Here is a 26743-nt window from a genome sequence, read left to right as displayed (position 1 = left end):
AATCGACTCGGGATACTTATAAGATACTACCATGATTTTTTCAGATTTTTTGGTCCAAAAATAAATTAGGCCATAAACCGGCCTTACCGACCCTCCCCCTTTCTTTTAAGATTAAAGAAAAATTACTGCGCATTTGGATAGGATCTAATACAGGAATCTATATAGGACCCTATATAGGGTACTATACAGGAACAACTCTTGTCTGTTAATTTTAGTTCGTACCTTGTGTCGTTTTTTCGCAAAAATGTAATTTTTTTATTTTGAGTGTTATTTTTTACAATTAGAGCAAAAACTAGTTGTCCTATCAAAAATTATTGATGAAAAATTTTAACGAGTTTTCCGTATTTTTGGAAAGAGTAACTTTTGTCTATTTATTTCTTTGGTAGATTGTATCGTTTGTCAAAAAAATTTGTTTTGATTATTTTTTACGCGTGAAACCAAAACTGCGCATCCTATAAAAAATAATTATTAAAAAATTGTAGCCCTTTTTTGGATAATCAAGTTTTGTTTCATTTTTTTCGTAGCTAGTGTCGTTAGTCAACAAAAAATTATTTTCTATTTTTAATGTTGTGTTTTTCGACTAAAAACCAAAACGACATGTCTTATCAAAAATTGATTATTAACCAATTTTATATAGAAAAAAAGTTATTGGGATAAATTATTTGAGTTTTTGAGTACTATGAATAACCGTGCATAGAAGTTTTAAATCTTGATAAAATGTGGTTTAACATTTTTTTAAATGCGCTCACTTTTTGCACTTTCATCCGAAATAGCTGGTTTACGAACTCGTTCTTGCTTTTGAGGCCTTATAAAGGTGTGCCAAAGCACAATCCAATCTGATCAATTTTTCGAAAGTTATCGTGCCTACAGAATACAGACTAGAATACAGACTACAATCAGACGGACAGACAAACATCTTCGGTAAAATCGCTTTTTTCACTCGGGGCGTCTCAAACCGTGGAGATTTGATAAAAACCAACAAAGTGAAATTTTACATAAAATCAATACCTGTTTATTAAAGATAAGATTGTAATTTATAAACTTCATCGCCAGACTTTAATAGCGTGTGCTTTAGTTTTTGGGATCGTTGATTCCGAATTCGAGGTCCGTCGATCTCTGTAATTACACTCACAGTCACACTGTAATTAAGCCCATGAAAAATTCAAAAAAATACACCCATAGGTATTTGTACTCGCTGAATCCGAATCCGAGGTCTGTTGACTCATATCACATGAGAGTCAAGGTCATTTGAAGGTCAAACTAAAAAAAATAATAGAGAAATCCAGAAAAATAGATATATAGGTTTTTGGGACCGCTCAAATCAAAAATTCAAATGCTGATTGTACAAAAAATAATGAAAAATCAAAAATAACTTTTTTTTTCAAATTATGCAAGACATAAAATAGGATGAATTAACAAGAATTGTGTTGCCAAGAAAGATCTACAAATTTGTTAATAATCACTTCTGGGAAGGATGCGTAGTTTTTGTTTTATTTGTGAAAAATAACATTGAAATTACAAAATTAAGTTTTTGAAAAAAGACACAAGTTACGAAAAAAAATATTAAACAAAATTTGTTTGCTCGGAAAAGAGCTGCGCATTTTTTGTAATTTACTTTTTAATAGGACACCTAGCTTTGCTTTCAATATTATAAAATGACATAAAAAATTTGTGGAAAAACGACAAATCTACGAAAAAGTATCGAAATTGTCTGAAATTTGACACCACTGCATTCAAATTTTGACTCAAACGACGTAAAATCCGAAAAAAGTCTTTGAGAGAAATTATAGCTTTTAAAAACTCCTACAAAATTTCTTTTAACGATTTTTCAATAGGACTTGTCATTTTGTTTTTATTTGTCGAAAGCAGGATGCAGAAAATTCTAATATTACGCGAAAAATATAGATTCGTAAAAAATCTAAAAGGAGACTTGTAGGATATTTTTTGTTATCCACCAAAAATAATATGAAAACAAAAATCCTATTTTTAACATAAAAACACGAGTTAGAGAAAAATATCTAATAAAAGGATTTTAGTATTTTCTTTATTTTAAGGCAGTTCAGAAAATATACATTTTAAAATATCAATGAAAACTCAAGCGCATAGGGCGAGTGTCACGATGAGAATGTGTGCCTCAAAGCCTATGTAGAGCTTGCAGAAACTTATTCTTTAAATATACTTAATTAGGTAGAAAATTCAGAACATGAAGAAGCATCTAAATACTGTAAGCTGAAAGAAATGTTTTCGATAAAGTTTTATTCAAGCTTTCTAAACGCAAAGAAAAAATACCTAAGCGCGAGGCGCGTGGGTTGAACATGTCCGAGTGTAAAGCACGAGATTCAACAGATGCGCGCCCCGGGCGCGCTCAAACTTGTGAGCGAAGTGAGCCGCGCGCGATGAGAATGTGCCCGCGATGCGGGCTGTTTTTTGTTTTTGTTACATGATACGGAAGAGATACTATACGGAAACTATAAGGATGCACTTTAGCGTATCCTTTCCGTTAATTCAGTCCGCCAGAGTTCCTTTGTTAAAGTTTTTCACGAATGGATACCCAGAGCCAGTTGCGCGTACATGCGCAGTACTGTTTACGGTGTCACGTGTTTTACTCCCCATTGCTTGGCGTTCAAAACACAAGTCCGAAATTTCCAACGGGTGTTGTCATGACAACCGCCAATGCGCATGTGCACGCAACTGGCCCTCGTTATCCATTCGTGGTAAACATTAAGGAATTATTGGACTTCGTGGTTCCACTCCCCACTTACAGGGATACTAATCCTTACTATTCCTATGTGAGAGGTGCAGAGCGTGCCATATTAGATCTAAAGTTTTGAGTTCGGTTGTTTTATCAGTGATTTGGAAAAACCAACAATCCAAAACCCCTTAGAATCCGCCGATTAAAATAATACATTTCTTTAAAACCATGTGATGAGTGGTTCACGTGACCAGTTTTCTACCTTACCTACTTTTTTATTTCCTACTCATTTTCACACTAAGCACCACATCAAGTGGAAATTTTAGGGTAATAACTAAGAAGCATTATGAAAGGTGGCTCTGGTCCTAAATTTTTATAATAATGAAAAAAGTTTTTTTTTATAAATAAAATTTATTTGCTTTTTTCATAAATATTAAAATTTAGGACCACACTCAACTTTCTCAGTGATTATTATTTATAATCCAAAATTTTGAACTCAATGTAGTCCTTTTGTGAAAATAAGATAGGAACTAGGAAAAACGTCGATAAGGTAGGATTCTAGTCACGTGACCCACTCGCCACGTGTCCTTAAGGCCTGAAATAGCAACTTCCATCGTCTTTTTCGCAGAATGCTCAAACTCAACAATAACTTACAGGCTGGATTTGGAATCAGCATACAACAATCTTTTTAAAAACTTATGCGGAAAATAACCATTCCACCTGAAATGAATTTATACAGTCTTCCGGTTTAAACATTTTTTGCAGTAATTTCGTAGGAGCCGTACTTAAATTACTTAAAGACTCTCTCTTCCCTCTGTAACGAACCAGGAAAATTTTCTACATTCAAGATAATTTATGATTTTCTGGATTAAAATGTAATTTTCAAAATTACCTAAATTTCCTTCGATCAATTTTTCATTTTCCCTGACTATTAATATTAAAATACCTGCATTTAAATGTTATCAAATTTTTGAAATAAGATGTTTCACTAACGAAATAAAACCATATTTTAGAGACAAACTTAAAAGTTTTTAATCTATTTATTTTAACTAGAAGAAACATACGATCTTACCATAAAGGATGACTTTTTAACAACAAACATGACTTTAAAGTCTAAACAATGAATCCTTAAAAAAGGCAATTGTTGATATTTTAACCAAATATTTATATTCTCAACGAAAGAGATAAACTTTTATTGAAAAATAAACAAAATAACAAGATTTTAATTCAAGTTTTACCCAAGCACTTAAATTTTCAATTATCAAAGATAACTTTTCAATATAATAGTTCAACTTTCAACCAAAAAGATTGATTTTCAACCAAAAATATGCATCTTAAACGAAAACATAATATCTGAAAACAGTGTTTCAAACGACATAGTTAAATCATCAAGTAAAGAAGATTAATCTTCAACCAAATAGTTGCACTAATATCCAAAAAGATGAAATTTCAACTAAAGCAGATGCATTCTTTAATCAAAAAGACGAACAAAAAAACGATTCCAATTTTTATAGAAAATGGGTTTGGTTTCAAATTTCAACTTTAGATTACGAGTTTTAAGCAAGAAGTCCTCAGAAAGATTTTAAACGAAAAAATGTGGAGATAAGTTTGGTTACATAAGAAACACTTCTTTGACTAGTTTTTGAGCAAAACACCCTTTGGATAAGGTAATATGTATTCGCCACTTATTCGTGATAAAAATTGTAATAGCATGCAACAAAAAATTGAATTTTTAATGAAGTAGTTCAACTTTTAAACAAGCATTTAAATTCATATCCAAAAGTGTTACTTATTTTAAATATAATATAATATGGTATACATCCATAAATATATGTGTAAAATTTTGGACCGAAACTCGACAAATTGCAGGAAATATGCAATTTTTTGTCGCATCATGTTGTGCCGCCCGGTGCCGCGCGTTCCAGCTGCGCTCGGTCTATTGTGATAGCAGCTTGTCCAGAGTCCCATTTTCCAGTGGTTTAAAAGCGTGCATGTACGGAAAATAGTACGCAAAGTTGGAAAAACTGGTTATTATCGTTATCAAACTTTTTGGTTGGAAAATCATGATTTACTTGAAAATTTGCTTCTTTAGTATAAAATTAAGGGAGTGGATTAAAGAGAAGATTATAAATGATTGAGGCACGAGTTAGTTTTAATCAATTTTGCTCCAATTCGTAGACCATTTTTTTGAGTTTGAACTAAACTAAGGGATAAGAAGAATAAAAATCTCATTTTGTAAAATAAAGGCCACTTTAAAGAACCTGTATATATGGTACGCCATGGTTGGTAGAGTAACATTTTTGCATGTGCAAATTCGCTCCGTGCAAAGATGTCTGATACCAGCAAGTGATTTAAAAAAATAACTAATTCGTTTTTTTATAAATTCACACTAAAAAATATTCATTTTGTCAATTTATCTAATCGATAAAAACTATTCTATTGATTACTCTGCATTCCTGCGCAAGCGATCCATAAGGCGCTTGATTGGCTTCCGTTCGCGCGCTTATTTGAAATGAAAAAATACAATTCTTAATTTATTATTATTGATGCAAAGTAATTAAATTTTAATACTAATTTATGCCTTCATAATTTTACTTATTAATAAATATGGATTTTATTATATTAAAATGTTTTTTCTGTTCCTTTTTAAGATGCAAAATTGACGCATATTTTCGAAGATTGTAAGAAACGCCTGAAAAATCAAGAAACACAAAATTCCCGACATTGTAAAATTTCTAAATTAAAAAATTCCCGTACAATAAAATCCCCGAAATTATGAAATTGCCGAAAATTAAGAATCTCTAATTGGAAAATTCCTAACAGAAAATGGTCAAATTATAAAATATTCGAACTATTTCTAATTATTATTAATAAATAAAAAAAATTGATTTTTGAACATTTTAAATAAGCGCACGAACGGCAGCCAATAAAGTCCCTTATGCATGACATGCGCAGTAGTTCAGAGTGCCTGCGTTGGTGGCACAGTTCTTATCCTCTCCGTGTTTTCCCACTTACCCTGCATTCCCTGCCAAATCGAAGTTGAATGTTCCAAATAATGTTATGCAAATTTTTCAGTGCCAACCCAGTGGGCACAAAATTTGGCGACGTCTTTACGACATCGTTACGACATCTTTAAGACAACTTTACGACATCCTATTTCCATGTCTTTACAGTGTCTTTACGATATCGTAAAGACATCGTCAGATCATATGACATACCCAGTGTGCACAAAATTTAGCGACCTCTTTATGACATCTTTACGATATCTTTACGACAACTTTACGACATCCTATGTCCATGCCGTTAAGTCATCTTTACGGTATTGTAAATATGTCATATGATCTGACGATGTCTTTACGATATCGTAAAGACACTGTAACCATCTGGACATAGGTTATCGTAAAGTTGTGATGGAATGCTTTATATTAAGTTAAAAATAATGAAAAATTGCGAGAATGTTTTGAAATGAAAAGTTGAGGGTGGAATGTCTTTGATTTTTAGATTAAGAAACCGAGAGGAAAGATTGCGAAATTTTAAGTGAATGGTGAAATGTTTCAGATTTTCATTTTCTTCTTAGTTTATACGGTATGATACGTAAAAATGGAAACTTTCTTCAGATAATTTTCGAGTTGCAGTTGATAAATACAATTGATTGAGATAAGATTGCTATTATTATTTCTATCAAGACCTGTGATTGTAGCTAATCCACTGTTTAAATTAGTAAAATTCCTGAACGAATTAGTGAAATCCTCAATTCGAATTACAGTCATCTACTTCTCGAATTAGTGGAGTCCACTTTTCGGATAAGTGAAATCTTCTAATTGAATTATTGAAATCTTAAAACCGCAAATTAAAGTAGTGAATTTCACTATTTCATAGTGACTCATTCTTCTTAAATTAAAATAGTGCAAATTCACTAGGAAATAGTGAAATTGAATATTTCAGATATAATATTGTGAAGGAAATAGCAATTGGGAATGAATGCAAAATATGTACCTAAAGTCGTAGATATAGCATATGATTATATTTACCAATGCAATTAAGGATAACCGCAACGACTATTACGAATGTATGAAAAATCATCCTCTTTTCTATTCAGATGAACAACCTACTAATGTATTATCTAGCACTTGATTAAGACAGTAACTAAAGAATATTCTAGCGCTTCGTTTAATTATATTTGCTAAAATCTTCTTGATTATACTCGTATGTGTCACGCTGGTTGTACTAAATATTTACGTTTTATCAGTCAATTTCAAGGAACAAAATTTTAATTTTTAAAACAGATTAAATAATGTATGTAATCTTTCAATTTCTAGAAAAACGCGATTTTTGCATAAAAATTGTATATAGTGTCTCCCGCCACGGCTTATCTGAAATGTATAAATTCTACCATATATATGTTGAGGGGATTTTCTAGTTTCTAGGTTTCAAAAGATCGATTCTTGTGTCGATATTTTATATCTAGAAGTTATTTCTCTAAATCTGAAATAGTGAATTTTACTATTCATGATAAATTGTCACTATTTTAATTCAAGAACAGTGGGTCACTATGAAATAGTGAAATTCACTATTTCAATTAGTGGTTTTACGGTTTCGCAAATTCATTTAGGAGATTTCACTAATCTAAAAAGTGGGATCAACTAATTCAAATAGTGGATTACACTAATTGGATTAGGGGATTTCACTAATTCGATTATGAGATTTCACTAATTCTATTAGGGGATTTCACTAATTTCAACAGTGGATTAGCTAAAGTCTCAGATTTTGACAAAAATTCCCGTGTAGGAATCCAATCAGGGATCCGACGGGTCCCAGCCGGATAGCCCCGCTTTAAGGTGGGCGCCGGTCGGAGAATCCGGCCAGGATCCGGCTAAAAACGTCACGCCAAACTGGTCGGATCCCGGCTTCAATACCGGCCGGGATCCGGTCCGGTAATCCGGCCAAAAAGCGGTTAAGAAATGTTGTTTCAGACGAGAATTTGGTAACTTTTTTTTGTCTTTTATGGCTCATCGTAAAGATTACGGTGAACTTTAAGAGTGCAAATCAAGTGAACCAATTCTGGCAAGAAAATTGGAGTAGAATTGTATTTCCTGATGATAGAATCCCATAGCAATTTGGAAGCCACGTGGTGATTTAAGGTTAGGAAGACAGAAAGTGAAAACTATATAAACAAGACTACATTTTAATTTAAAATAATAATTATTTGCGCACTAAGTGGGGGTTTCAAACTTATCACTGAAATAAGGTCGATTTTAACCATGAGTCTCGATTTTATTTGCGAACTCCGAAGAAACGACGCGACATGAGTGCAAGTAGAATCCTCGTTCCAGATGCGAAACTGAAAATTACTTATTGTCTATGCAGACGACAGACACAACAGGCGCTATATATGGCGGTAAATTTGAAATCGTACAGACTAAACATTGTCTAAATATAGAGAAGCTTATAGAAATGGTATCATTTCTGTTATTGCACATATCAGAATCGATAACAGTTTAATTCAAAATGTTAAATTATTCAAAAAAATTTTATGTTTTTTTATGAATTTAAAAAAGCTCATTTTTGATTGACTGATCTAATCAATCTTTAAATTATAATTTTCAAATAATAATTTATCTAGCATTTATAATCACGTCTTTGATAATATCACGGCTCTTAAAAATGTGTAATTTCTACAATAACCTGACCAGTGCCCAACCGGCTCCCGACCATGAGATATAACCAGGGTTGGCCCGGCCAGTAACCGGCCGCCCCCGGACCTCGTGATTCAACAAAAATGCAGCCCGACCGGCTCCCGCCCTGTTCCTGTCCATGAAACTCAGCCAGGAGTAGCCCGACCAGGATCCGACTAGAAACCTTGTTGTATTAGGGCCAGTCGGGGGAATTTCTATACGGGTTATTATAACAATATTATCTTTATCGGGAGAACCAGGATAAACCTGATAGTGATTTTTGATTTGACATCAATCAAATCTTTTAACAAAAAATCTATCCAGTCATTTTAAATGTTACTTGATACTAAATGATATTATCCTTATCCATACTATATTTACCATCTTTAAAATTTTCACAATTTTAATTTAAAATTATAGTTTTTAATGTAATTATCAACAGTTCAATCGCTATGTTTCGCTTTAATTTATAATTTTCAATGTAAGATCTTGAAATTCTCTGACTGTTTGTTAAAGATTTTAATTTTGAAGGATTTGTGTTTTCAAAAGTTTTAATATCACAATTTTTTATGACTAAATTTTTTTCAGTTTAAAATGAAATTCGCATTTTTTTAAGCTTGAACGTATCCACGTAGACATTTTTCATGTTTTGCATTTGAGATTACTATTTAATTACAAGTTTTGGTTTAGAATAATTCAATTTATTTTTTTCATCTTAAAAACGTTTTTTCTAATTAGCTTTAATATTAAATTATAATTTAATTATGCAAGAATAATTTTCGGTTCTAGAATTCAAGCAGCTCTTCTGATTAAAATAACATCTACATTTTTCATCGAAAATTAATCTTTTTGGGCGATTATTAATTTTTTAAACTGGAAATTGAACTAATTCAGTTAGTTGAAACTTCAACTATTTAGTTGTAGATTGATGTATTTTGTTAAGAATTCGTCTTTTTTCGTGAAAAATTTAACTGTTTTTGATTTAAAGTAAAAGTATTTTTTAGTTAAAATATTAACTATTTCATTTTTCGTTGAGATTTCATCTTTTAGCTTAATAATTAAACTAATTTGATGAAAATTATTTTCCTTTTTGGTTTACAATCAATTTTGTGACTGAAAATTTTACTATATGGTTCAAAACTCGACCTTTCGGTTTCAAATCTATGTAACTTTGTGAACATTCGTCTTTCTGGTGGGAAAATAATCTTTTTGGTTGAAAAATTAACTATATGGTAACAAATTTCGCAATTACACCAAAAGTAACTGCTTGAAAACTGTAAATTTTGGTAGAAAATTTAACTGATTTGTCATTTATAGTTTTTTAAATCAACTATTTAGTTGGAAATTCATGTGATTTGTTCTAAACTCTTCTTTGTCAAAAAATTTAACTCTTTGTTTGAGAATGAATCTGTTTGAGTTGAGGATTTAGCTCTTTTTTTTTAATTCGTCTCTTTCATTCAGTTTATCTGTTTTTAATTTAAAATAAAAATCTTTCTTCGTTTCGAAATTACACTACTTCGTTTATTCATGACAAACAGTACCATTTTGCCAGATCCCCTCCTACCCCAAATCGTTTTACGTGATATTAATGACGTAATAATTGTAATAATTACCAGATAATAATGAATATGAAATTCGGGCGGTCAAAACTTTAGAACCCTAACAAAGGGAGTAGGCTCTTTAGAATTTCAGAATAAAAGTTTTTGTAATTTAGGCATAGCCTCTTGCTTTTCATGCATTAAAGTATAAAACAAAACAAACATTTTTTAAATGAAATTTACCTGAATCAAAAAAAAAAAAAAATCATTTTTGCTCATTTAAAAAAATTAGAACTCAAACACAAGTTCTTTTTTATTAGCATGTTTGGCTTTATTGCGACACCGTCGGATACCTTTTCTTTTAAAAAAGTTAATAGATATTTTAATTTGCAATAAAGAATAACAACTTTTCAGCAACATCAGGTTTCGATTTTTTTAAATCTGGCATTTTTTAAAAGTGTTATCTTTTAAATAAAAACTGTGAATGTCGGTATTGTTAAATTGCAATTGAAAAAAACAAAAGCTGGCCCTCTGAACATAAAGTCCTGTAAAAGAAGAATTATCATTTCAGTAGCAAGAAAAATTTGTTTGTTTATATTAGTTAGCGAGTCGAGTCACAGTGGACCACATGTGGGGTGGGTCGGGGGGGGGGGGGCTTAAAAAGTGGCAAAAATTGGGCTGTGGTTCTTTGGCGCTTCTACCTCTGAAATCTCATTCTCGCAGCCCCTCCACATAACTGGTTTTCATGTATTTATAGGCAGCCCGTCCATTTTTTTGTGGTCATTTTAAGGGGATTTATATTTAATTTTGGAATTAAATTAAAAATAGCAAGAAATACCTTCGTTTTTGACTCTCTATTACCTGATATTAAAAACACAATTAATTCTAAATTTCCTGATAGCAAAATTTCTAATTTTAAAAGTTTAAAAGTTTTTGAACGGATTGAAATAATTGATCAAACTATTATTTCTAACAAATATACTATAAATAAAGAAAAAATTTTTACAGTCTGTTAATATCAATGCAAGGAACCTTTCCATTTGGTTGCGATAGAGTTTTTCAAACCTTTCTATTGAAATCAGAAACATCTTATTCAAACATTTTTCTGTCGAATAATTAAATTTTAAAGGCTTATAATCTAAATTCACTTGCTTAACTTTAAAAATGATCAAACACTAATTTTCTTACATTTTTATACACATGTTGTGGCTCCAATTCTAAGTTTTAAATGGAATAAAATTTAAACTCTACAACAAAAGGTTAAATTTTTACAATATGTTAATATCAATCCAAAGACTTTTCCCCTTCAGTTGCAATAGCGCTTTTCAGTCTTCTCTATTAAAAACTAAAAGTACTTAATTCAAAAGTTTATTTTCGACTAATAAAATTTTAAAGGTAACTACTATTGGAATAGAAGCTTCTAATGTGTCCTCTAAGGGCTTACACTTTTCTTGCACCTTCTTCCCTATTCCTTTACACCCTCCCCCACACGCTTACTTGGTGGTGGGAGGGCGACCTACAGTTTATGGTGGATTCCGAACCACCAAGAGCAACAGCTTTAAGTACTTAGAGAAAACCTTTTTCTTTAGAGGTATGGGTCCCACGAATCTCCGGAGGTGAACAAGTCCCTTGCTAGACTCGTGTTCACCGCATGGGCCACCGAGGCTCTTCCAGAGTACGAGGCGGGAATCGAACCCGCAAGCCGACGGAGTGAATCCAAAGCCTACGCTTTAGCCTCTACGACCATAGCCCCACTTTATAAAATTTTAAAGATTTATAATCTAAATTTACATGTTCAACGGCAATAATGACGAAATACTAATTTTTCAATTTTTTCAGTGCAGTTTTATGGCTCCAATTCTAACTTTCAAATGTAATACAATTTAAAATCTACAACTTTACAGCTTTTCCTTTGACACATTCAATGTACTTTAAGTAGCATCAAATAAAAAATTTATTTGATTTAAAAGTGCCAATGCGATTTCAATTCTAAGATCCATAATAACAATTTTTCAATGTCATAAGTTTCCAGATTGTTAATTGGTATTAAATAATTGGTTAAATTATTATATCTAACAGGTATAAAATAAATAAAAATTAAATTTTTTCAATCTGTCAACACTATTGCAAAGAATTTTCCCCTTCAGTTGCGATAACGTTTTCGAACCTTTGTGTTGAAATTAAAAATAATTATTTTAAAAATTTCTATTTGAATATTAATGAATTTAAAGGTTTATAATTTAAATTTACATGTTTAACGGTAATAATGACGGAATACTCATTTTTATATTTTTTTAGTCGAATTTTTTGGCTCCAATTCTAACTTTTAAAGAGAATAAAATTTAAACGCTACAATTTTAGGAGCTTTCTGTTTGAAACATACAATGTACTTCAAAGTAGCATCAAATTAAAAATTAATTTTCTTTACATAGGGCGCTACGAAAGTTTTGCAATACAGACGAATCTTTTATAGTTTTTCGAAGTACTTTCCACCGCAGTGAATACACGTCTCCATACGTCGAAACCAGTCTTCGATCCAACCCTGCCACTTTTCTTCTGGAAGATCTGCACACGCTCGGTCCCACGCCGTCAAAAGGTCAGTTTCGTTAGTAAATCGACGCCCTTTTAGTTGTTTTTTACTTCTGGAAACAAACCAAAGTCACAGGGAGCAAGATCTGGACTGTAAGGAGGGTGATCTAGAAATTTCAGTTCATATTGGACCAAAGCAGCTACTGTGAACTTTGCTCTGTGAGCCGGTGCATTCTCGTGGTGGAATAGGCAGGTGCTGAGTCAAGATTTCGGCCTGATGTTTTTGAGTTGGTTTATGACTTGGGGTAAACATACCTAAGTGTACCAGAAAGAAGTGATTGTACGCTGGTTTTCCAGTACGACCCTATCCACAATGCCGCGTTTCCCAAAGATTACTACAATCATTCTTTTGTTTACAGATGGAGACTTCCGCACCTCCACTGGAGCATCCTCATTCTCAAACAGCCAGATCTTGTTTTGTGATTTTGTTCGAACGTCGTGATAATGCAGCCAAATTTTATCGCCTGTTATAATACTATTTACATCCCGAGAAGATCCCAATTCAAATCTTTTTAGTATTTTTTCGTCACCACTTTACTCTCGCTGTCATTTGCTTTTTGGTCAAAGCATGTGGTACCCATACAGTACAAACCTTCCTAACATGTAAATGTTCATGAAGAATTCGATGGAATGCTGGTGCACTAATGTGTAACATTTGCTCTTTCTGCCGGTACGTGATTCTTCTATTATGATTCAGGATATTATTCAAAGACGCAATGTTTTCCGATGTCATTACTTCCGGCGGTCGACCTGAGCGCGAGTCGTGGGCGAGACCGAAATTTTCCCTTTCGAAATGTTTGTACCATCGGAAAATTGTTTTGCGATGCACACAATCCTTACCCAATACCGGAGACATTTCCTCAAAACTTTGGCCTATACTTAAATTTCGAGAAAAGTTGTATCAAATTATGGCACGATATCCTTCCTTTGTCCGCGACGCCATTTCTCAATCGTTCCAAGCCGCGTGCTTGGACAGTACTGAGACCTGAGTCAACAGGTTTCTTCTTCCTACCTATTTTTTGACGCTGTTTCATTTCATTTGCAGATTTCTAATTCGGAAACTCTTTAATTCTGAACGCCTCGAATTTAGGTGTACTACTTAATTTAATTACTTTTAGTATTCCCTGTGGATTGTGGAGACCCAGCTCTAGTTTTTTTGTTCGCTTCTATATAAATTTTTAAGCTTGTTATGTCTGGGTATCCTGCCCCTATAATTGATTTCGTGGAAGTCTGTGGAATGGAATTTAAACGAAAGCTAGTGAAATTTGCAAATTGAAATGCTCGCGGCGTAATTGGGTAAGGAGAGGAAGTTGAGTCCTTGCTCTTCCTAATTGATTTTAATATCCCATGCATCTCCGAATCATGGCTGGCTCGAGGTTAAAAGTTCTAAATTAAGGGCTATTTGACTTATCGGTGTGATAGATTTGTCTGGTCTATGGACAAGTGTTATATAGGTCGTGGAGAAAACCATTAAAACGTCACGCGGGAGGGTGGTCTTCCTCTCTATATATGTATCTCCAGATGCCAGCATCACTCTAGACTTCTTAGGGCCTGATCGATCATGTGTCCATTAGAGACTCCTTCATAATGTGTGGGGATTTCAACGCCTACTCTTCCATGAGTGGGTCCTGGTAGGCTTACCAACAACCTGGATCTCGCTCTTTTCCCGCCTTCTCTTGCATCGATCTCTATTGTCCGAGTTCGCAATGACATTCACAACTCGGATCATGTTTTGGTCTTCGAAAGACTGAAAGCCTCTCCATCTCTCTGCCGCTCCTCTTTCAACAGATTTAACTTTAAGCTGTTAAACTGGTACCTGTTCAACGAGAAGAACGCGAATATTTCAGATAAAATAAACTCTGTCTGTGACTCCCTGGAGGCACGTGGAGCCTACAGACCAGACTCCTTTGGCGGACAGAGGTCCAGGCAGCATATCCGGTGGAATGCCGAATGCTAGACGATTTAATCTAAAAGGAGTTTGGAAAGGTAGAGCTTTTTAGCTAACTAGACAGACGAGGAAATGGAGATGTATAAGCGGGTTGATAGTAAGGTGAAAGCACAGCTCAGAGGAATTAGGCACCAGTCCTTTCGAGCCTTTTGTGAGTCCTTGGATCCAGCAACGGGCCCGCAAGGATTTGGCGCGGGCTGAAGGCCCTGGCTTCTCGAGCTGGTTAACCACACACTGGCGACGTCAGGAATCCGGATTCCCCTGTCATCAGAGGCCTACAGGACGAGCTGGATTGCTCAGAGATCCCTTCCCAGACTAGGCATACTTTCTCGAAGTTCGATAAGCGAGACTGCATGAACCAAACTAACAAAAAATTCCTATGTAGGTTACTATATAAGAACCTACACGGAATCTTATATAGGATCCTACATAGGAACCTAGATGTTTGACCTATAGGTGCCATCTATAGGAAATAACATAGGTCCTGTGTATGTTCCTTTATAGGACCGCGTCCAGATGCGCAGCAGTATGGCACCTATGTCTGCGCAGAAGTTTTGTTGGTCCTCTAAGAGCACCTAGAGACATACCTGCCATCAGATACCATAAGGTACCATTAGTTAGATACCAGAACGTACCTTATTAGTCATTTCCTATAGGTAGCACCTATAGCTAAAACGTATAGAATCTATGCAGGATCCACTGAAAGATCCTCTGCAGGATCCTATATAGGATCCTATGTAGGTCCCTATACAGGTTCCTGTATAGGATCCTATATAGCATCCTATATAGGAAGATATATAAGAATTTTCAGTAGGAAAGCCTTTATCCTGGAAAGGGTCTCGCGTGGCCTTGCACTGCTAAGTCTTCTCCCGGCATGGATGGTCTGTCGTATGAGGTCATGCAGGACTTCTCGGATCCATTGTTAAAGTTCTTACATTGCCTGTTTAGTGGTATATTCAGCGGATCCTTCGTCCCGGAATTTTGAAGCGACACCCATGTCCAATTCATTCCTAAACAAAGTGGTAAGGGCTTCAGGCCGAAATCTCTAACATCAACTTTCTGCAAGTTGTTCCAGAGACTAACTCAGCGAAACCTGGCATTATTGGCAGTGAAGAATAACAGAATCCCTGAATTCCAGTTCGGTTTAAGAAGAGGCAGATTCTCTATGGATTTCGTGGCCTTAGTTGCTTCAGACGTCATGAAGGGTTTCCGTGTAGGTAAAAGCATTTTGGCTCTTGTACTGTACCTTAAAAGTGCGTTCAGCGCCGTTTTAGTGCGTCCTTTGATTGATTAGCTTAGGGACTTCGGGTTCCAACGAGATTGCTTTGCACAGTCTCCTGTTTGGTGAGCAGGCGCAATCTCTTCTTTTTCTCTGATGTAATTATCCCGAGTGTCTGTAGTGTTGGCGTTCTCGGTGCCAAAGTCGCATCTTTGTGTCTTCTCCAGATGTGGGGGTAGGGCTCAAGGAATTTCCATTATTATCAATTAAACGGCTATTCAGTGCCAATTTAGCCTGAACTATTTGGGATAATGTTGGACCAAAAACTGAACTGGATCGTTCACATTAAGGTGATTTCCTCATGTTCTCAAGAGCTCTCAATATTCTAAGGAAGATTGCAAAAATCTCTTGGGGTGCCTCACCCACCCTCTTGCTAAACATGATCAATTATGCTTCTCTGAGGGTTGCCTTGGAATGTAAGAGCCCCACGCCCATCTCTGGTCTTCTCTCGGAGCCTTTGGAGACCCCTTTGTCGTTTCACCGGTCGCTATTAGCAGCTGGGTTCATCTTACAGAAATTATGTTGGAATGAGAGCCCAGTACCAAGGAAGTTGGAACATTTGGCAGCCGGAATCCAAATTAGAGGTTTCAGGGTGACCTCGGAAAAGGTTGGCTTACTGGCGACCTATGATGCGATGTGAAACTTTACGCGGGCTATGCATTGCTCTGAGCCTGCGGGTTCTTTCAATCACTCTCCAAGTGATTTTTTGGCGCCGATCTCCTACGGCTTAGAATCAGAGGGAGCCTTTAAGAATTGTGAGTTTCTGCAGCAACATTTTTACGAGTTTGCTGACCACAATTTTCTTGGGACGGCATGTCTTTACCCGAATAATTCAGTTGACCCGCCGTGAGGATGGGCGGATGTAGATACTACATCCTCTCCGGTGGCCGTAGGTTTAGAGTCCGTCTCCGGGATCACATGTTTGTTCTGTCGGCAGAACTATATGCTCTTTTTCACGCTGTTAAATTTTTAATAGAACCCTGCTTGAGAAGCATGGTCATATTTATGGACTCGCGTCCAGCTCTGGAGAGCCTCTTACGTAGATCTTCGGACCCCAAGGGCCCTATTCTGGCGCTTGCATTTAATCATAGTTTTGCAGCAGTAGAGAGAGAGAGAAGGGGGGTCCACTGTCCGATTCTGTTGGGTCCCGGCGCACTGCGGGATCGGGGATAATGAAATAGCGGATAAGTTTGCCTAAGCAGACCTCTAGATTCCCTGACATTGCTTTAAGGGGATTCCCCGCGCGTGACCTTCAAAGGGCTTTCCAGAGTGATTTGTCAGAGTCACTAGCTCAAATTAACTCGTGTCAGGGTTAATGTGAAAATGCCGAGTCCTTGGTATTGTAGCCTTAATTAGCCCAGGCGATTTAATAATCTGGTTATCAGAGTAGAATGCCGTTTTACCGTTCCTTCTTTCGGCTTTCAGCTCGGACGTCCGATTCAGCATGCTCGTTTAAAGTTCAACTTTTCTGCCTAAGTACATAATCTACTATTGACATTCCCTAAAATATTATACAATTCCGTGAAATTCTATGATGATTTTTTCTGAATTCATGGAAAATTTAATAAAATACTTTGAGAGTTTTAAACTCCATTCAAATAATAGAAATCCTTGGAAATCTGATAAAAAAACGTGAAATCTTTTTCCATATTTAAAAACTTCATGTGTCCTGTAAAATTGTCCCTTTTTCAGAAATCCTAGGAAATTTCTTATCCTATAATATTTGAAAAGCTTTAAAATCACTTCTAATTAATGAAATTAATGGAATTTAGAATTTTTCGGTCTGACTCAAATAGGGTAGCATAGAGACCAAATCTTTAAAAAAGAGTAATTTATATGGACCTTATCTGAATATAGGGTACAATAGGAGAACCAGGGACCAGTTTGTGAGGCTTTCTAATAAGGAGAAAGGTATAGTATAAAAGGGTTTCCAAAGTAAAGCAAAGCTAAAAGAAGGTTTTTTCATTAAGAACAAATAATTTAATATAGAAAATGTTGCTTTTCAAAAGAGGTCTTACTTGTAGTATTCAAGGCTATTTCAGCAGAGTTGTATGAAAAGTAATTTTAGATAAGGAGTATAGTTGTAGAAATATAACTTTTGTTTTAGTATTAGAACAAGAATCAGGAAGGTTATAGTGATTTGAATTGATGTTACATAAAGTCGCATTATTAGAGAATAAGAATAATGAAATGTTTACATATTTTCGAAAATGTGTTGAATGGGCAGTCCACATTTTTCGAAGAAATTTCTATTTTGTACATCGGTTTTTTTCTATGAAGGTCGGAGAATTCGGTCAATATGATCATTTATGTGTACGTTACAATTAGGAGAAAATATTGCTTAAATTTCAATTACGCAATTGAAAAATAAATGTTTGGTTGGATGGCGGAATACCATGTTGAATTATCAACTATTTACACTCTTAACAGTATTACTTGTTTGTGAGGTTCTTAAAAAATGAAATAAAGTGGAAACCACTAAATAACGCTTCTTCGAGTTACAATTGATTATCATCATCATCAATTAAAGTATTAATTCCATCATTACAATGTAAATTTAATTGTATTAAAAATAATTTGTTTTGGCTAAGTTAAGAGAACATACAATTTTTAATTAAAATTTTTTTTAAATCTCAAATTCTCGAACAGATCTTTATATAGTTATTCATTTGTTATAATTGATAGTGCTCTTCTCAATAGTGAATAATTAATCACTATTGAGCATAATCGACTAGTCATAATGAAATATCTGAAAAATCAATGAGCAATCGAGACACACGAAAATAATTAAATAATCTGGTAACAATAAACCGCGATTAAGGTTTATGTTACTATTCTATATAGATTTAATAGGAGGCCAATAAAAGTATTAACCTTCAAATAGAAACTTTGATGCTTCTTAAATATTTCCTCCGGACTTCCGATAATTCTTTATGGTTCGATTTTTGGGCATAACAAATCTTCAAAGGTTCACTAACACATAGAATTTTCCGTTAAACGACTTATGGTTAGTTTTCCCTTGTGTGCACCAGGAAATTTATGGCTTAATATATTTTTCAATAGTTAAGAATTCATGTTTAGTTTAGCGCGAAAAATGTGAACATTTTAGAAAATGTGGGTTCCTTATTGGTCTAAAAAGTAAAAAAATATCAAACAATGAGGTCCGGAAACGTGATTTGGCCATTAAAATTAATTATTTTTAAAAATCTTTCAATAATATGTACACAATAAGTAAAAATATTTATAAATATGAAATTAGCATTGTATTTCGCCGATTTTTCTAGTCCTATTTTTATTGTTTTAAACCATCTTCATTTTACAACAAGGCGAATTCAGGAAATTTTAAAACATTAGGTTTGTAATACTCTTCGAACTTGATTAACTAAAATTAATAATTATTGATTTTTAATTAATTCCGTTTAAAATCTAAAATAGTTCATTGAAAGCCCAGTGACTTTAATTGAATATGGAAATGTATCTTTATAGTTGCAAACTGATTCCATGAGGCGTTTATACATTTTTTTATACATTCCGTAACATAAATCCTTTTTTAGTTTAATTGTGATTAAAAACAGTATTATATATATTTTTTACATTTTATTCAATCGACTGAAGGTATGACTGAATTTGTTTTACATTTTACCTAAATGTTCTACTCTATAATTTCTTAAGATTGGGCGCTTTCCTATAGGAGATTCCCATCCTTCATGTCGGCTCAATTCGAGAACCCTACCATTATTCATGTTTAATCTCACACGTGTTAGCTTCATACGAAAATTCCTTTTATATATTCCACGAAGAACTGTATTATTATTCTCAAATATTGCCATGACGTCGCCAATAGATGTTATTAAAACAATTCGCTCTTCGGTTGGCAAGGGCAACGGGGCATTACCTGCTCCTCTCAGAAAAATCTGTTTGTTGGTTGGAAAAGTGTACCTGTGAATTTGGAATACCTGGTGTGGATTCGCTTTCGGAATAAGTCGAATTAAACTAAGTTCTTCACAATTAAATCCAAGTATGAGACAAGAAGGATGTCTTCTAGGAGAAGGCCTGGACCTATCGCGGAGAGAACGCTCAACTGGGGGAAGAGACCTGTCAGAAAAATTATGTCTGCCAGAAGAATTATATGTGCTGAAACGCGGACAACTAGGAATAGGTTCACCATCAGGTAAGCAGTCGAACTGTAAACTTATGTCTGCAACAAGAGACAGAGTATCAATTTTTACCTAAATTATATAATTATATAATGGTAATGACATAGCAAACTGATTGTCGATAGTTTCTTGTTGATTCAGAAAATTTGGAGAAAGTAATTTAAACCAATACTTCCTTTGCACAAGGGAAGGTTTTAATTGAAAGCAACACTTGCATGCGTAGGTAAAGGGCTTGTTGAAATAGTCATAAAACGCTTTATTGCTGCAATTGATTTCTTTTAGATGAAAATTAGGAAAAAAGTACAGCGTATAGTACAGCCGGATAAAACTTTCTGGCACCTTGAGTCGAAGGTCATCTAAGCATCGCTCTAATGCAAGCGATAATGGGTCTATCCACGATAAGCGCCAAAAAAATACAATCTGCTCTTCAATTAAATCCCTTAACTTCATTTCAAAAAGATTAATTTATTAACTAAATACATTATTTTTCGATCAAACTACTTAGTCTTCAACTGAAATAGATAAATTATTATTAACAAAAACTGGAGTGCTGCAACTTTCATTTTAAGAACTTAATTTTCAGTTAAAATCAACGAATTCAGTAAATATCGGTAACTTAGTAAGCAACTAGATGAATCTTTAAGCAAAACAATTAATTTTTGTCTTTTACCTTTACTTGAACACAAAGAATTTTCAAAAGTGTCATCTGACAAGCATCAATTATCTGCCCATAAAAGTCAGTTTCTTCCGAAGCCTCGAGAAGGTCAGTCGCAATTTATTCAAATATGAAAAGAAGCAATTAGAAATTTTTATGTGCCGGGTGTTTTAAAGTTATTTCCTTAAATGCGGACAATTTAGTTTATTTCGCTAAAAACTTGTAAACCACGAAACTATAAGGGAGTGACCTGGGGCTCAAAGTCTTCATGAAAGGTGACCTAATTTTAGTACCTAATTTTAAATTATGTGGTTAAATAAATAAATGTTACACTTTAATCTTTAGGTGACTTTGCAACTGTCATGATCTCATTAAAAATTTTACTATTTTTTCTTGTGTGTGGGGGGGGGGCGGGTCATACTCATTTCATGCCATACTTTACATTATTTGTCCGTGCATTTGGTTCAAAATTGAAAATTGAACTATTTGGGTGAAAAACCTGACTGTTTCTTTGAGAACGCGTTTGGTCTTTGTTTACAAAAATATTTGTTAGGACGAATTCAAATATTGCATTTAAATTTAACTATTTATGCCATTATCTTCACCGTCTTTCCCATCTTCTTTCCCGAACATCCTTTAGGAGACCACACAAACTCCAATCTAATACAACGCCGTTAAAGGCTGGTGACCTTCTCTGCAGAAAAAATCAATCAACTATAACTTTCTCGGTTCCAATATTGTCCTCGCCCCCCATTAACGGAAGTTTTGTGGAACTGATGCTATAATTAAATTCTCAACCATAGGACGAATGAAATAGCATCGAAATGGACGGAAACTTTAATTCACAAAAGGCATGCACACTGTAAATGTAAAGGTCAAGTTTCAGGCAATGAATGGAGGGTAGGTGTTTAAGTAGAAACATAGAAAATAGAGAGTTTAAAGACGGGTTTGGAATAAAGTCAGGAGTACATAGTGAAGCACATGGTTGGCAAGGAGTAGGTCTTATTATTAATGGAAGAGCGAAGCAGCATCTTGGAGATCATGATTTCATATAACTCAGATATCTGTGGGTTAGTATAAGAATCAGAGAATCAGGGACTAGAATCAGATGATTATTTATCATAGCATACTACGCCTTAGTTGAAAGTGCTCCAAAAGAAGGAAAAGACGTCATTTAGGACACCATAAATTATACAATAAGTATTTATGAACATGGTGAAAAAATAATTATACTACGAGTAATGAATCGATGGGTTGCCGATCAACGTCAAGGTAAAAGAAAAGCTCCAGGTAATTTCTGGGGATCAAAAAAAAAGATACCGGAGACAGATTAATTAGCTTATTCTTAGATAAGGGTTTATTTATTACAAATAGCTTATTTAGATAGGCTCAATATGATCCACATTTAGACCTGGCGTAAAGAAAATAGCCATAATATAATTGACTTTGTTTTTGTGGATGAAAGACTAAGAGAGCTAGCAAAAGATATAAGGGTTATGGGATGTTCTGAATGTCACACTAAACATTACCTTCTGGTCTTCAAAATAAACTTAGGTCAGGGATGAAGAAGAAAGGAAACCAAGAAAACAAAACAAACGCGAATTAAAATTGAGAACTCACAGAAACCGAAAGTGCGAATAGATTTTCAGAACCCGCCCGCCTCGCGGACCCACGCTCTTCGCGCGCGCGAATTGCAACTTTGAGTGCGCCTAGAGCGGACGCCTAATGAATCTCGCGCTTCGCGCTCCGATATTTATTTTTTGCACTTGGAATGCTTGAATAAAGTTGGCTGGGTATCGCGTTTTTCTCAAAACAGCGTTTTGAGAAACTGGCCACACGATTTCTCCGGAACCAGTAGGTCGATTCTTCTGAAATTTGAACCACACATTCTACACATAAGTACTCACAGAATTACCTATTATCATGTTAAAATTTTAATTTCTGCTATATTTTTTTTCATAAAAAACAGCGGCAAATATGGTTTTTTCGATTATTTTGGTTTTTATTGATTAAAATAACACAATTTGTTGAAAATTGATATCCATAAGTCATTTTGTAGCTACTTTCATATCAAATCTAAATCACTTTGATTTTTTGTTTTTGATAAGCCGTTGCCGAAATATCATATGGCTGCCGACCTAACTCTAAATTATAGCGTTTCGTTCAAATACGGATTTTGTAAATAAAACTTGGAAAAAATGAATAACAAATTTTGTTTTTTAATATTTCACGATATTATTTATCATACCTATCAATATTTATATCCACAAATTTGTAATAAACTTCTTTTATCAACAAATATTCAAAGTAAAAGAAAGTACTTTTTGGAAAAAAGACAAAAGCTACAATATCGTTTTAACTAATACAATTTTCATCTAAATTATATCTTTTAATTTCCTTAGAACCACTTCTCGCTAGGACGTGCATTTTTATTTTAAATCGTCAAAATTAAAATTGAAAATAAACAAACTAAATTTGTGGAAAAACCAGAAAAGCTGCGATAAAGGGTATGATAACAATTTTTTTACATTCTCAAAACAGGACGCATTAAAATTGTGTAAAATTTGGCTTCACCTGCTTTCGTCAAATGTCCATGTTTCAAGACCTTCTGTGTGTGCAAATTTTAAGTCTGTCAGCACGAAATTTTTCGGAAGAATTAAGCGAATGGATTAGCCTTTGAAATATTCTCTTACTAGCCTAAACTGAAGGGCAGTTTTTTTATCCAGCCATTTCGGATCGAAATATAAAAAGTTAGATAAATTTCAAAATTCTCTAGACTAATTTTACTCGCAGTATGCAAAAAGGCAAAAAAATTATGTCCACAACTTCTTTGGATAAAAATTAAATTACTAAAGTTACAACATTCACAAAATTAAAAAAAGAAGAAAATGAACATTTGAAGCCAAACAGCGCATGATATAAAAAAAAGCCAGAATGAGAAAAGTGCTGGCTCTGAAACATCCTACACGATTGACATAACAAATTTCGGATTAAATTTTGCGATAAAAATATACAAGATACGAAAAAGGTGAATCGAAAAAAATGGTATATTAATTGTGTCTTTGTAAAAATTTTGTGAACCTTTATCTTTTAATATGATAAAATTTAATTTTTTATTTTTACATTCTCAATCCGACAAACATGTTTTTACGAATGTGTCTGTCTGTCCGTCTTGTACCGCCTTCGGTATACTCTTTCAGTTTCCCAAACTAAAGGTCAAGTTCGTTAGCCAGCCATTTTTTATGAAAATTCAAAAAGTGAGCATGTTTTAAAAATATGTTAGAAGATTCTTTTTCAAAATTCAAAAATTCTGTTTATGTCTATTCAGAAAATTTAAAAAGATGATCAATTTTTTCTTATAACTTTTTTGTTTTGTTAGTTGTAAATGACATTATAAATAAAAAATATAATTTTTGGAAAAAAGAATCAGGTTGCAATGAAATGTTAAAAAAATTATTTTTAAAAGGATGTCAATTTTTTAAATTATAAAGGTAAGACAATAATTATACTTTTTTTTTAATACCAATATATATTATGAATTGTAATAATATAAATTTATTTAAATCATAGATGTTTTATTGTAGCTAAAAATGAAAATTAGTGCAAAATAAAGAGCAAAAAATTAAAGTAATCATGAAAAATAAAAATAAAAGTTATGGAAAGAAGGAGTAGTTATACCAATAGTAAAGAAAGTCAAAGGAGGGGAGGTTAAGGATTATAGGGGGTGACGTTGACGTCAACACCGTATAAAGTATATGTAACTATTTTTAACGAGAGATTTAAGATAGAAGTTGAAGAAAAAAATATCGAGTCACCGATTTTGACAGGGTTTAGAAAAGGAATGGGGGTAATGGACAACATATATGTTCTGAACTATCTAGTAAATAAGAGAATTAGAAGAGAAAAAGGAGCAATAACAGAAATGTTCGTGGACTTAAAGCCGGCGTTTGACTCAATAGACCGAGGCGAAGTATAACAATATATGATCAAATAGGGGATAAGAGAGGGATTTATAAAGAGAGTATCAGAAATTTTTATAGAGACAAAAAGCAGGGTAAAGGTAGGAGAGTAAGTAGGAGATAGTTTCTGGTTGGTGAGAGGTGCGAGACAAGGATGGCCTCTGGTCCACTTTTATTCAGTTTATTGATATAATCCACTTCGGTCTTTACGACCTCGCCTAACCTTGTGAGTCTTAGACTCAATGGGAGAAAGGGCGAGAGAAGCCGTAAAGGCCATCTGGTCGGCAGTTGCACGGGAAGGATTCCCCGTCCCATGGCTAGCCTGGCCCGCATGACCATGATTCATAAGATTAAGTGCCTTCTCCCTCTCTCACTCCTCTATCCTCGTTGGGAAAGCTGGCAGCGGCTGCCAACCTTACGTTGACAATACGTAAAATCCTCTCAAGATCAAATGTAAAATTAAAATACGATTTTTTTTTCTTATTAAAATTCCGGGGAAAGGCCGAGCAAAGGAGATTAATCTCCGTTAGAAATAAGAATCGCGCGCGTTATAATATAAATTCTATTGTACATTTTATATATTTTATTGTAACCTTAATTCTTATGTCAATCTGTTCAATTTTAATTTAAGTTCGTATTTTATTTTCATAGCATTTTTCTTTGATTTTTAAGTTAATTTCTGCTGTCGTATTTGATTTCAAGTTCGTATTTTTATATCATTTTCTTTGATTTTAATTTAAGTTCTCATATCGTTTAAGTTTCTTTTGTATATTATTTGATTCTAATTTAAGTTATTTTGTGTCATTTCCTTTGATTCTAATTTAAGCTTCTTTTCCGTATTGTACTTTCATATCATTTAAGTTACTTTTGTTGAATTTTATTTTCATTTAAGTTCTTCTTCGTATTTTACTTTGTCATTTTCCTAGATTCTAATTTAAGTTCTTCATTTTGTCAAAGTTTCTTCTTCATATTATATTTTCATGTCATTTATTTTTCCTTCTACGAACGGTGGAAATTTTGGAACGCTACCGCGCGTTTCAAAAGTCACCGCCTGCGCGCGGCCCGACTAGAGAGAAGGGGATGCCGAGGCGTCCGAAACGCCCCTCCACCTCTCTCACGATTCGCCGAGAGCTCCGCGCCAACCGACGGCCGGCAGCTTCTCCGACTTCTCCGCTTTTTCTTTAAACTTCCTCTCCCTTCCTCCTTAGTGGCGGTTTTCTTTGAATAGCCCCGTCGAGCCATTGCTCTCTCTCTCTCTCGCACCTATCCGATTCCCCAACCATCCCTCCTACCACGGAGTCTCTCTCTCTTTCTCACCTAAGAGGTCGGTCCGCTCTCGCAGCCCCGTTACCCTTGCATCTTTACTAGAGATCGGTCAGCTTTTACAGCCCCGTTACCCTCGAATCTGTACTAGAGGTCGGTCAGCTTTTCCAGCCCCGTAACCCTCGAACTTTTCTTTTCAAGAGGTCGGTCAGCTTGGAAACAGCCCCGCAACCCTCGAACTCTTCTCTCTTCTAAACGGGATCGATCAGCTTGCAAACAGCCCCGATACTCCCTGCGAGTCTCTCTCTCTCTCTCTCTCTTCCAAAGGACTCCTCATCCTTCACCTATGCCTGGTCCCAACCAAAAACGCCGTTCCCGTCCCTGCAAACAGACGCGCTTTCGCCGTCGCCTTCCAGCCTTCCGCGATTCCTTCAACGCAGACCACTGAGACGAGCGACAGTGACCAGCGGGCGCCGGGTCCCACCGGTCGGAACAAAACTACGCCTGCGCCAGGACGGCGACTCGACCACCAAGCAACGTCCAGCGGCCTTCGTCGACGGGCCTCGGTTTTCACCGGCACCCCCTCACCAGATCCAGCCTCCTGGCGCCAGGGTGGCACCCGATCTTCAAGCAGCATCCAGCAGCCGCCGCGATCTGTCACACATGTGCCTCGGTCTCCACCGGCCCCCTAACCAGTCCAGCGAGAGCAGATCAGATCACCCAGCAGCATCTCGTCGTCGCCAGCGTCCAGCAACACTGCATCAGCGGGCCTCGGTTTCCACCGGCTCAAACTAGTCCGCCTCTCCAGCGCCGGGTTAGCGCCCTAGCAGTTCGCTTACCCTCGCCAGACACCAGACAGACAACTTCGCAGCATCATTTCACTCGTTCCTCGGTTTCCACCGGTCCAAAACAGTTTTCCAAGCCAGCGCCCGGTCAGAGCCCCTTCAGCTTTCCTTGGCAAACATCAACGGCTCCCAACAACACAGTA

Source organism: Belonocnema kinseyi, chromosome 1, assembly GCF_010883055.1.
Source record: "Belonocnema kinseyi isolate 2016_QV_RU_SX_M_011 chromosome 1, B_treatae_v1, whole genome shotgun sequence".
In the NCBI taxonomy this organism is placed as follows: domain Eukaryota; kingdom Metazoa; phylum Arthropoda; class Insecta; order Hymenoptera; family Cynipidae; genus Belonocnema; species Belonocnema kinseyi.
The sequence above is the reverse complement of the archived record's forward strand: the minus strand, read 5'-3'. Positions refer to the sequence as shown.